The following is a 12727-nucleotide window of genomic DNA, read 5'->3' as shown; positions in this document are numbered from 1 at the left end:
CCTCAAAGAAACACACCACCCTTCAAGCATGCATACCCCATTTTTGTCACGCATACACACACATAACCAAGCACACAACTACTCAGACATGCACACCCCTCCCGAGATGCTTTATCCAAAAATCTTTCTCTCAACCACTTTCCATATTTGGATGCTTTATTTTTGGAGCACATTTGAAAGGAGCTGGACGTTGCTTTGTTGCTAGAGCAAGATGTGTAGATTGACAGAGTTAACAAGACTTGGATGGGATAATCGGTAATGCATAATAAACAAAAGACATTTTTAATATACAATACGATTGCTTGTTTCCTTCACTTTTTCTTTACAGATAACACAGAGCACGCACCAAATTAAAATGAAATTTCCTTCATAAACAGGAAACTTATCTCTAAAAAGGTTAATCTCAAACACTGCTACGAATCAAAAGAATGCTTGCTCATATGTTGTCTGATTTGTAAAGGAATGCATACATGAATGTTAATAACTGGGTTGATCTAGGGTTTAAAAGGGGATATCTTTTTTTTTTTGCTTCTTCTTCTCCTGCTGAGTATGGGTTAAGAGCAGATGGAAAAAAAGAGAACTCTTGCAAGCCAAGGAAAAGTCTGAGGTCAGACACGCTTATAATTTTCAATTCCTCCTTCAAATTCTGGAAGCTTTTTATAAACCCAATATTAATATAGAGGTTTAAGAAGGTATTAAGTCGAAATTGCTGACGATTGCTGTGAAGTCAGTTTGTGTCATGTAAAGATTTAAAGGGACAGTTTGTAAAGTTTAAAAGTGTTCCTAGAAATCATCAAACATCAAAGATACCTTTAAAACGTTGTAATTTGCAATATTGCCATGTGAAATATATGTTAAAATCTTTAATTTTAGGTTTCTGCCTATTTTCTTCTGGGCCAGAAATTTAACTCCCCCCCCAGCCGAGCTTGTGCAGAACTGTTTAGGAACTTATGTTTTAAGCAAATCAAGACAAGAAACAGGCCTGTTTTGGAGCAAAAGCCAATCACATCGCTTTTTTGTGTCATGTGATCAGTGCAGCAGAATGATCAGCTTTGCAATATAGAGGCTACTGTGAGTCAATTAAATGCTTCTAGAGGAATTTTGGAGAATGTTAAAGTCAAGAAAAAGAACATTTACATTCATTTCCTTGCATACACCCTAGCAGTACTAATTGGCAGCTATGCGTGCCTGATCGTCCATGATACGTCCTATAAAGTAGCATATTATGTCATTTCAGTGTTATTGGGAAAGCATGCTACTTAGTTTAAAAAAAAACTCTTGGAACAATGGATTGTAAGCACTGTGGTGAAGTTAGCCTTTGGTACAACTTTCTGTTCCACTACCCAAGCACAGAAACAATGAAAGGCAGACAAGCGATGTTTGTATAAGAGACATGAGCACACTGTGTGAGGGAACCTGTTGCGGTCACATTTTCTGGTTGTGTCCTCCTCATCCACCCTCTGATGGTCACATTGTTAGCTGATGCACAAATAGTGCTTCCCTGTACTATGATAAAGAGCTATTATCAAGATTTAAAGTGAAACCAAAACTCTGAGAGAAGGAGGCTGAAGCTGCAAACTAAAACTTTTGTATTGTTTATAATGTTTTCCATGATCTATAACAATCTTTGTGAATACAAAGGTTTAGCGTGCACCAAGACCCAACCCGTTTTGGGTCTAAACTAATCTGCTGCCATTGACTCAGTAGAAAAACATAATCGAAGCATGATTTTGCTATATATATATATATATATATATATATATATATATATATATATATATATATATATATAAAATAATAACCAACATATTATTGCTACTGAAGTGACCACTGTGTTTGTGTTACATGACCACAAACACAGCTGCTCCTTGGTTTATCTATTGTGACAAAACTGTGAGTTAAAGCACAAAAAGCACTTATATATCCATATACTGTAAGGAGTTGACTTTATGCAAAAATTTTCACTTCTTGAACGTTGTTATACTGGATAAATTCTTGCATCTTGCAACCTTGCTAAATCTTTGTTAAAGAATGTTTATAGCTTGGTTTTATTGGTGTATCATGCTGGGTGAGATTGTAACTCTTACAGGTTTCTAACATTTTTTAATGAATCACTTGCAATATAAGCATTTTTGAGGGAATTTCTTTTATTTATGCAATTTGTGGGTTTCAGAATCATGTGGAGTTCAAGAAGGCTGTACATGACAATTTAACTATTATCCTGTTTCAGGACCAGACTTTAAAGCGGTATAGATGATGAGTGAGCAAGTGAGATTATTTAGTAAAACATGGAAATATTATATTTCCATATTTTGTATAGAAATATAATGGAAAAATAATATTATGTATAAATATTTAAAACATATAATTACTGTATACTTTTTCACACTTAGATGCCCATTTAGCTTTCTCTTAGGAATAATAGAACAACTCAAAAGCTCATTACAAATGCCCTTAAGCATGAATAAGTCTATAATACAAAGTTTTATCATACTTTATAAAACTGTCATAAAAAGGTTTTTCTCCATTTTTGGATAGGGTGTCAATAATTCTGTACTCTATATATCATTCTTCAAGCAAATTTTGCAGGTCTTTGCAAATTCCTGACCAGGGGATTATAAAGAAAGAGGGAATGAGGGAGAGTGAAAGGATTTCCTGCAGCGATGGAGAAAAGTAAAACGGAGCCCTCCCACAGGAAGAGCTGTTGTTCTCTTGATCTCCTTTTAGGGTAAAAACATCCAAAAAAGCACCAGCTGTTGTGGGAATAGAGGGCGCAGACTGGCAGAGTACATGTAAGCACCAACACATGCAGAGGTCCTGAGAGTATATATCCAGAGCTTTCAGGAACCGCAGCAATGCTGTAAATGATAAAGTAAAAGAGTTTAAAACTCCAGCAAACAAGAAGAGAAAAGCTAACTGCTAAATGTTAGAGCACAATCATGGGGAACGGTTGTTGTGGTGGTGTCTGTTGGGCTGATTTGAGTATTCCCGAACGTGCAATGTTCCTGATCGCCTGTGATTGTGTTTATAATTTTAACAACATCCAGTAAGTGTTAGTTCTGCAGGCAGGGAGGCAGACCTTGTTGATGAAGACGACCAGACTTGTTCAAGCTGATATGGCGGACTAACTCCAATAGCCACTCTTTACGAACATGGTGATTGGAAAAGCATCACATGTTACATTTTGCGGCTGATGAATGACAGCAGGAGAAGAACTTGTCAAGGTGTACTTCCCTTACAGTATTTAAGGATATGTACCGATATATGTACCGATATATATATAGATATAGATATAGATAGATAAATACTAGTTAACAAGGACTTATTTGTATGGTTATACAAAGGAAATTAAAGGTTTGTTTTACATGTTTTACTAATGTTAACTGCATTGATTGTGATTTAGGAGAATTAATACAAACACATCCTGTACAGAAGAGAATCTATTGGTGATGAGGGAAGAGATGATAAAGAGAGGCAAATCTGGTACATAATTTATCAACAAGTCATGTGAGTTCAAAGAACAGAAGAGGAGTGTAATAATGTCCAGGTCTGTGTCTGGTAATTGGTTCCGAGAACTCCCACTCTCTCTGCTTCAAAGACTTTCTATCTATTTACCATCCCTGTGGAAATAAAAAAGGGGAAAAAATCTAATTACATCAATTCACTGATCTATCACATTACTATCCAAACAGAAAACAGATCAAAGAATTAAGCAGGAGGTGAAATACCTTTATAAAGGGTACAGCGCTATTACTAAAACACTTGCAAACACATGCTGTTAAAGGAAAAATCTACGAAATGGTGATGTCATATTTCGTGAAGTGAAGCCCAAGTCCCAAAAGTCCCAAGAAGACACCCTTGACACCCACATTGTTTTCTTATAACAGGACATCCTGAAGAGATGAATAACAGAACACAGTTATAAGAGTTCAAACTTAACTTTATTTCTCTATATATTTCTCTCTACTTTTCTTTTTTCCTGCACTTATCCCAGTGTTTCACTGGTGCTTGAATACCATCAAGATCGGACGCCATGATTGGACTGCCTCCTTAAGTTAACTGCCGATTTCCAAGCCTTCTTTAAGTCTCATCATCATACTGTACTTCTGTAAACGCCAATCGGTTTTATGCCTTCACTCATATGAAATTTGAAGTTTGACTTGAACACCCTTTATATTTTTTATCTATTTAAAGTTACATTTAATATTGTAGAACATTATTAAAGCAAAGTAGCGAAATTATTGTCATAGCTGCTGTCATAGAAAATGAATCACAATCAAAACCAGAACTGTATTAACTGTTATAGTGCGATATTACCCTTTATTAAATATTACATCGATATGCTGTATTACCCCAACATAATCCATTTCAATTATCGAGCGTCCCAGTTTCATCTCTGCCGCACAAAGCATTAGGTGCTTGATTTTGTCAGTCTGATCTTTGAGATCTGCAGAGACCAGCAGGAACCGTGTGAGAGGTTTACTCAGGGGTTGGGTTACTCTAATCTTACAGACATTCCTGAGGAGTGCGGTGATCTCCTTGTGCAGTCAGTGACTCAGAGACTCAGAGATGGATGGAGAAAGCTGTGGGGTCGGGTTACATTAGAGAGAATATCCGTCAAAAGAAACCCCCCTGGGGAGATGCTGACATATAGGCCAGATGAACCTATTCACAATACTTGTATTACCTGTAATAATAGCAATAGTAGTAGCGATTATGATAACAAATAACTTTGTTTATATAGAACCTTAATAATTTAACAAACAAAAAAGTACAATAGAATGATGCTTATATTCTAAAAGGAATGGAAACCCAGTACACATAGGAAAAAGTTCCCTAAATGTGTTTTTACATTGATTTAAAATTGATAAGCGGTTAATTACTAATACGCCCTGGAATACTCTTGTACAATTTGAGATCCTGGAGGATAGCGCACAAAGTGATCCTAGGGATTAGTAGTAAGCCTGCATCAGCTGATACTGGCTATATGCCGGAGTGAGAGCATTAGGGGCTTTAAATGTCAAAGGGAAGACTTTATACTCAATGCGAAATTTAACTCATGCGACCATGTGACCTTCAAACCCCCCATTCATTTTTATTTTCATTATTTTAAGTAATGCACCACTACCAAGAAAGGAAAATAAAAGGCAGCTTCTATTAGATGACAAAATAATGATATACGATTAACTTTATATTGTGAGGCTTAACATCAGTTCAGACGAAGAAACTGGGAAAAACATACCAGCCAATTTCCTTAAAAGGGTCAGGATTAAGAAGTGTTCAACGGGATCCTAGTGACGCTGCACACATCTACACTGTCATACAGTATTATAAGGATGAGTTTTCAAAGGGGCATACAGGACTGTGCAAAAGTCTTGAGCCCCCTTATTTATTCATAGCCAACTAAATAAAATGGTGTGCATTACATTAAAACATACAAACAAATAATTTACTGGAACATGCTGCAAAGTGTCTAAAAGCACAATTTAGAAACTGCTTGTTTATGTAACAAGCTTAGCAGCAACCTCATTTCCCCTCTCATCTGTTTCAACCACTCAGCATTCAGCATCACCACTATACTAATCCCTGGGCTGATCATCAGCCATCATCTGCACCTGTTTCGCACTAGTTCATGCCTTAAGTTAGATGTTTTTTTTTTTATGCTTGAATGATCCATAGGTCACTATTCCTAAAGACTATGTTTAAATAATAATATAATGACGTCCGGCTCTTTGGAAGCGAAATATGAAGAAATGTGGGATGGCGCAAGACTTTTGCAGAATACTGAACATCTAAAAAAAGTTATGATGTTTACTTTACTTTACCTTGTTGAAAAATAAAAACTCTTTAGATTTGCTTTGCAAATTAATTCCCAAGACATATAAGGGAAAGTGCATAAAAATGTGTGTGTCTAGGACTTTGGTACACTATTGACAACACTGATTAGTGAACCATCATGACACAAGAGGTCAGCGCACACATCTACATCTACCCAGAGAAAACCGATCCCAGTCTAACACCATTCTGCTGTCTGTAAATCTTTGTTCACACTCTTTTCATCAGTCCTATTTCAGGATGGAGGGATTGAAAAGCAAGGAAAGCGATCTGCTGAAATCATCTTTCCAACAATGTCCCTGAAGACAAACTAGGATTCCAGTGTGTGAGCAGAAATAGGCACATCTCACAAACAACTGCTAACACCCGCCAAAGTTAAAACACAGAGGAACGTCTTGGAGGCAACAGCTGTCGTCTCAGAATAAGACAGACTTCTGGAGATCCGGGCCAAGAATCTCACAGTGCTGTTAGCTTTCAGGCTACGGCTACATTATCCTTGGGTGTACATCTTCGTTAGTGGGAGGTCAAGCTCTTCAGATTAGTTTTTACATTTTAATTCTGTTTTAGTTTGGTGTGTTTTAGATTTCTATAACTCTTTCTGTACTTCTATTAAATGAGCAATTAAACATTACTATAACATTTGGGAAACTTATTTGAACCATCTTGGGTTTCCTCAAGGTTATATAAACATTATGGCAACATGATGTGAATGTTCTCCAAATCATCATCGCTGTCGTCTCACCGCCGTTTATGGTCACGAGGGCTTGGAGCCTATCCCAGGACACTTAAGGCACGAGGCGAGGTACACCCTGGACGGGGTGCCAATCCATCGTTGGGGAACGCACACATACACCGGCTTATTCACACCACACAGGTTGGTGACGCCAATTAGTGCCAAAAACTGTTGGAGGAAACCAGACTACCCAAAGGAAACCCACCAAGCACAGGGAGAACATGCAAAGTCCATGCACAGAGACCCGGAGCAGGAAGTGAACATCGACCCTGGCGGTGCAAGGCGCCAGTGCTAACCACTAAGCCACTTTCGCTGATTCATAGTGTGTAAAAATCACTAAGATTAGGCTGTATTTTTTTGTAAAGGAAAATCGAATAATCCCCGAACCTAAAATAAATGTCTCCAGATCGTTTAGGAAACCAATAATTGTTAGCATTACTCTTTTTTTTAATTTATTGTTAGCAAAACTAGAGAAGCAGTTGGACAGTAAACACAGCCTTTGGGAAATTAAAAAGAAAGAATAGACAGCAAACCTCACAGAGACATGATTTTGAAACGTGTTAATGATACTCTGGAAAAATATGTGTTGATATATATAACGTTATATGCCTGTAATAACCCTGGCCAAACCACCAGAGGGAGCTCTTGGACAAAAAACATTATCTCATTACAGAAGTGTTTTAGAGACAAGACATTTTAATGCCATCCTTTGTGAAGGAGGATGGCAATAAAAGTAATTTTATTGCAGTGAATATGCCATACTTTAGTTTGCAACACCCATTATTAGCTTTTCTTAAATGCTAATGCCAGGTAATGTATGTACAGTACAGTATATCATAATAAATCAATATTAAAAAAAACAAAAACAAAACAAAACAAAAAAAACAATTCTATAGATTCTATAGGTATAGATGTAAAACTACTAAAACTGAAATACTTAGGAATTTTATTTTCTTAAAAATTAAAAGATAAAATCTCACACTCATTTTATTTATAACTACAAAGCATGACATTATTTACTTACTGCCACAATTAAATTACATTTAAGTTAATTAAATTCATTTAAACTCCAATCCAGGTACCACAACAACCATCGTTGCTCAAATATAATTCTATATATTCTATAAGCCTGTTAGTGTAATTACAGTGGTTCATACAGTAAAATAATCTTATAAAATATTCATACAGATTTTTTTTTAATCATGAATGTGATTGCATTTATACCACACTATAATAAATAATGAATGTATTTCTTCTAAAAGTAAATAACAGTGTTAATAAACTTGAACAATGGTGTTTGGATTTTTATACAAGCCATAATGAAGTATTAAACCTACACTAAATAACACAGTAAAGAGTGAGTGAGTAAATAACACTAAACCTAACCTAATACACATCCTTGGTTATACTGTATATGGTATGTCATGAACTATTTAGTTAAATATTGTGTGGTCTAAAAAGATCTTATTTCTGTTTTTAGTAAGTAAATCACAGGTAAAAACTAACTATTTTTGTTAAAACCAGTTAATTGTAGTGAGCTCCTTTATAATTGACTGTTAATAAATAATGAAATTACAAAGGGTGGACTTTTGATTGTGCAGAATAACAGAAGAGGTTTTCTCAGTACACTGGAGTCATCATTGGACTGCCATGTCTGCCATGTCCGAAACACTGGACTCCTAGGAACCCGTTTAATATCCCAAACATATGGAAATTTCTTGGAGTGAGGTCAGGACTTCCAGGACGTGGCAATAACTCCCAGCCAAGCTCCTGTAATGAGAAAGTGATGTTGCTGAATGATTGTGTGTCCAGTTCCCACAGACAGATTTATATCTTGTGCAAGTTGGCAACAAATTATCCATAGATGTTGAAGGATCAGACGTTCCACTTGCTGAAGATTCCACCACGGGCTGGGATCGTCAATCACAGATATACGGTCTTCTTTAAAACATATGCACTGTTCAAATTTTTAGTTTTTTTTTATTGCGGCTAAGAGTCTCATCACCGTACTGTGCCTGTAAATGTCAAACGGTTATATACGCCTTCATTCATGAGGAATTTCATCATAAGCCCCAGTTTGACTTTCACATTCAAGGGGAAAATGTTATTTTTATTGTGGTGATACACCATTGTTCCTCAAAGTGCATGTCATGATCGTTAAAATTAAATACGCATGCTAATATTACTTATTGAGTGGGTTGTAGAAAATGTCATAAAATACATGGTGTAGAAATCCTTTCTTCCTTCCTTCCTTATTCAGCCCCATGCAGCATCATGCGGCAGGAATGATTCAAGGGATTCTCAAATCTTTTTTGCTGTTGGGGCGATAATAGAAAACAATCATTTTTGTAACATCCATGTTTTTCAGAAAAAGAAAAGAAAAAAATATTTTAACACAATCTTGAATTGTTTTATTCTTTGTCTTGGATTACAATATGTTGAGTGTCCTCCATGGACATTCACATGAATTACTGTTACAATAGAAATTTTGATGTACTAGAAAAAGTACAACCCATTCATAAAAATCTGCGATTTGCCTTGTTACTGTAACCACTCTAAAAATAAACAGCTTGAATCTTACTGTCATTGACAACCAGTTATGGATAGAGTGTGTGATAGTTATGCGATATAGGCTACAGTACATTAATGTACTACAGGTCCTGTAGATTTACACTGATCAGCCACAACACTAACACCACCCCAGGTAAATTTAAGAACTGATTATGAATTATATATATGTAAACCAGTGACAGGCTCATGGGATCATTCTAGGCTCATCTATGCCTGTGGGGACCAAAGAATCAGACAGAATGAAGGGATTGCGCAACAACAGGGACAATGATAGGTGTGGCAATGTGCCAAAATATAGTCTTCACAAAAACGTCTGCTTATACTTTATTAAATTACACCGTTTAATTGCAAACAGACGGTGGTTTTAACGTGAGTGCATGCACATGAGATAAAGAAAAAGAAAACATTTTTTAGGGTATGGGAGAGAAACTTTTCTGACACATATAGAAAGTGAGCATAAACATTAAATAGGTATCTAAGTAATAAACTTAGAAAGCAACTGAAACCCTAACAGCTAACTAGCTACAATAGCTAATATTAGATTTCTTTGTATGTTGGCCGGGAGTGGTAAGGCTCTAGGTTGTTGGTTTAGCGATCTGAGGATCTGGGTTCGAGCCCCGCCCTCAATGGGTTGCCACACCCCTACTACCCAGCCACTGCATGCAGTGCCAGTCCCAAGCCTGGATAAAAATGCGAGTCAGGAGGGGCATCCGGGGTTAAACCTGTGCCAAGTTGTTGTGCAGATTGATGGTCTGCTGTGACTAAACAAAATTTGTATGCTGGTACTAATGCAGGTTGTGTTCAATTCAATGGTATCCACTGTAGGAGTGTATATAAAAAATACAGAAGTGTTTTACTGAAAGACATATTATTTACTATTATTGAGTAACATCTTATCACCCTACAAGCCGTTATACACCAATTTCCCAGAGAGTGGGAGAAATATGGATACCATCCTGGGCCGAGTAGGTCACAGAGTTCAAGTCCAACCAGTTCAGGAAACTCTCAGCGTTTGTCTCAGCGCTGACGCTGTTCTGACATCAACATGGGAGGTCTTTTTTTAGATACTCTCTTCTTCTGTGTGTATTGATGTGGAAAAGGGCGGGGGGGTATTGGATGATAGGTGGTGGGTGGGGGGCCCCTTCTTTGACCCGGTTGGCTGAGAGTGCTTGAACGGACAGTTTTGTTTAAAGAGCAGTTCAATGTGTTCTTCGACGTGCTATATTGCACAATTGTTCTAGGTGCCACAGAAAAACATCCAGGACCTTTTTGGAGAACATGCTTGTGTTTGTGTAGATGTTGTTTTAGATTAATGTCATTTTCAGTCTCATATTTATACATTGCTAGATGCATACATGAATATCATTGTTATGTATTGAAAAACAGTGTCTATCTTATTGTAAAGCAGGGCATGTCTGTTCACATTGTCTCACCCGTGAAGTAGTAATGAGCTGATTTGTGTATAAATGTATTTAAACAGTTTATTTACAAGCTAGGCCCAATCAGTCTTTCTGTCTCAGTCCGAGTCTCTATTCCATTCAAGCACATATTGAATAAAAATAGAAACATGTCATGAATAAGCGTTATTACACGCATGAATTAAAATATCCCTTGACATTTATTAAGTGCTGTCTCTGCACTACCTCAAATAGACCGATTGGTTTGTCCATGTCTATTCCTGTTTTTTTTTTTTCATTTGCACTGACGTATAATTTTGTGTGTGTTCGGAACAAAGCAAACAAACAGCAGCGTATGATATGCAGTGCATGAAAGTCGAAGATCTCGACTCGCCAGAAGTCACTTATCAGTTTATTTAAAGTTATTTCTTATTAGGTAATGCAAAAATATATACAATATAATATTATATAATATACATACAACACATTGGTATTACATTACCAATATTACATTGCTTACATTTATCTGTTTATGAACACATGGTAAAGGGCACATTGCCAATACTCACAGGAACAGACAGTGTTTGCAGGGCAATTCTTGGAATGTGTTTAAAAAGTCAGTATTTTTGTTTCAATTATTGATTGATGAATTTGTTTATTTTTAAGAAGGATCTTCAAGTGTACTTGTGTAAAACAAGAGTATTTGTGTAAAGCAAGGTCAGAGAGTCAAAGCAATATTTTTGCATTTTGCTATGGTAATCAATTTTTTTTTTTACATCAGGGATTTGTAGAAATTAAAGAATAATTGATTGATCGATTGATTAATTGGTTCATTAGATAGATAGTCAGTTAATTACTTTAAGATTTTTAATTACAAAGGTATTTGTGTAAAGCAAAGTCAGAGTGTCAAAGCTAAATGTTTTGAGTGTTTCCCCCAAATGGTGGTTTAAATTTCGCTAGGATAAAATAAAAAATACATGTGGGAATTCGTAGAAATTAAAGGAAAATTGATTGATTGATTATTGATTGATTAATTTTTTTATTTCTTGTTTTATTATTATTTACTATATGCTCACATAATATAAAAATGCTATATAAATCTATAAAGTTAATAATAACAATCATTTTATAATTTTTTATTTTATTAATTATTTTTTTCAATACATATGAAAATATGAAGAAATAAAAGAAAATTGATTTATTGCTTTATTGATTACTAAGTTAGCTAGTTTATTAATTTATTATTATTCTCACTCACTCACTTATCTTCTATACCGCTTTACCCTATAGGGCCGCAGGGGTGACCTGATGCCTATCCCAGGAGACTTAGGGCACAAGGCGGGGTACATCCTGAACAGGGGGCCAATCCATTACCGGGCTCTATTATTATTATCTATTATTATTTATTATCTATTAATTATACATTATTTATTATTTATATATTATATAATATTTAACATACCATGTGTTTAAAAAATACAAATACAATGAGTAATGAAAAAACTATTATACTATTTTAAAAATTCTTCTATATCCCATTATTCTGATTCTGATTTATTTATTTATTTTTAAATACATCTGGGAATTTGTGAAAATTAAAGAAAAAATGATTAATTGATTAATAGGTTAATTTATTATTTTATTATTACTTGTTATATTATTAGATAATTTAGAAATATTAAAAATATATTTACATAATACAAAAGTATAGAAAGACACTTTCATGCATATTTGCACACTTCCCCCCCAACTTTATTTTCACACTATAATTTCTATATTTTTCTATATTTGTACAGCAGTAGATTTTTTAAAATAATTATTATTTATTTATTTTTCTTAAATTGTATAATTTGTCTTCTATATATATTATTCTTATCTTAGCTAAATTGATTATCCATTTTATTTCTTTACACTAACATTTCTATATTTTTCTATATTGTACAAAATATTTTTATTTTATTCTAGTTAAATTTATTTTCTATTGTATTTCTTTTTTTATTTATATTTATTTCCTGTTAATAATCTTTTATTTTGAAGGTCACGGGCGGTCATTTAAGCATTTCACTATTGTACAGTGTATGACTGTGTATGTGATAAATAAAAGTTTAATTTTAATAAAAAATCTAATTCTATAAAAGTAATAATGAAAAAAAAAACAAGTATTAACTTAAGGATTTAACTTATTTCTTTT

This window comes from Clarias gariepinus, chromosome 25 (genome assembly GCF_024256425.1).
Source record: "Clarias gariepinus isolate MV-2021 ecotype Netherlands chromosome 25, CGAR_prim_01v2, whole genome shotgun sequence".
NCBI lineage: Eukaryota > Metazoa > Chordata > Actinopteri > Siluriformes > Clariidae > Clarias > Clarias gariepinus.
Note: the sequence above shows the minus strand (reverse complement) of the source record.